Source organism: Seriola lalandi, unplaced genomic scaffold, assembly GCF_002814215.2.
Source record: "Seriola lalandi dorsalis isolate HSWRI2012SDOR001 ecotype SW California unplaced genomic scaffold, Sedor1 jcf7180002054945, whole genome shotgun sequence".
NCBI lineage: Eukaryota > Metazoa > Chordata > Actinopteri > Carangiformes > Carangidae > Seriola > Seriola lalandi.
Genome location: NW_019525496.1, coordinates 930,538 through 932,240, shown reverse-complemented (window position 1 = coordinate 932,240; position 1,703 = coordinate 930,538).

Genomic DNA, 1,703 nt, shown 5'->3' with positions numbered 1-1,703 from the left:
CCCCCCCCCACCACCACCACCATCACCCCCTCCTCCCTCACTTCTCTGTTTCTCTCTTCCTCCTCACTAGGAGCGAGCAGAGGAAGGAGGTGGATGGGAGGGCCGGGGTACAGATGTGTATTAATGAAGCAGTGAAGGGCAGGGGGTGACTCATAGAGAGGGAGAGAGAGAGGGAGGGAAAGAGGAGCAAGAGGCTATTTGCATGCAGAGACAACGAGATTCACCACTTCTACAATGCCTTTCTCTCTATCTATCTATCTCTCTCTCTCTCTCTCTCTGTCTATTTGTCTCTCCCTGCACATCCTCCTCCTATCATCCTGCATTCTCTCACTTTCTATCTCTCTCTCTCTCTCTCTCTCTCTCTCTCTCTCTCTCTCTCTCTCTCTCTCTCTCTCTCTCTCTCTCTCCTCTACCTCCTTGCCTCTCTCCTTTGCTCTCCGGCTTGCTGCCACTGCTGATTTGAATAATTCAGCACAAGCCGGTATTCTCCAGGGCCCCATTGTCTGTGCACGGCAGGAGAATGAGAAGGAGAGAGATAGAGAAAGAGAGGGAAAGAAGAGAGAGGGGGGAGTACAGGGCAGTGTGCGTGTATAAGTGTGTGTGTGTGTGTGTGTGTGTGAATGTGCGTAAACGGCGGGGGGAGGTGGGAGGTCCATCCTGCCTGCCTTCACCTAGCTGTGGTGTAAATCAGCACTAATGAGGTAGAGGAGGAATACCTAGGCCTCGTAACTGACTACAGAAGCCTTTGCCATGCAAGCACACTAATGCGCACAGGTAGACACACATTTAACAGTCTACATGCACACAACACCTCTACAACCGTCACTGCTCTGCTGTGTTTCGGTTATTGACTTGTTGCTAACCCTCACTCCCATGTGTGCTCAACCCGTCGCATGTTCAATGTCATCCTGCAGGAGGGGGAATATTGGCAAAGAGAGCAATGGTTTCAACAAACACAAGAAAAACAATCGGCGTAGCTGATCAATAGCACCATTGTTAAGGTCATATGTTTGTAAGTAGTCAGCAAACACAAAAAAAATTGTCATCTTATTTGCATTAATCACGCTGAATTCATCATCTTGCAAAGTGAAATTGAGAAAAACCAAGATGACACCCTTGACACTGACTTATTGCTGGCATTAAAGTGAAACACTTTCTGCCTTTTGCAGCGTGTTGGTTTAAATATTATTAATTTCACGCAGCAGAATTGATACTCAGTGAAATGGCTCTGTAATGCAGAAGTAATCTCAAAGAATAATCTCAAAGATTTAAAAAAAAAAAAAAGTTTTCTGCGGGAATGTGTGTCTCCTCTCTGGAGATTTTCTGATGTAATACTTTTGCCATAATGTTGTGACAAATTGTAGTTTTTACAGCTGCAAGAAGAAGAGTACGGATTGCATGTTTAATTTGGTACTAAAGAAATTTGTCTGCCTATCACAGGCCATTATTTGACATTTTCAACCTTCCCATAAATAGATCACCAGCTTCAGATTGAACCCTGAACCACTGGAGGGTAAAACCCAAACTGCTGAGTACAGAAGACACAACAGATGCTCTCTCATTCTGTCTCTATAGTTCTCTTTGACTTTTGCACTTTATTTTGCTTTTAAACCGCATTGATCTTCACCTCACATCTTACCTCCTGTCAGCATAACCCTTCCTTCTCACCATCCACCCACTGACTCTGTTAAGGGAGGGGTGGG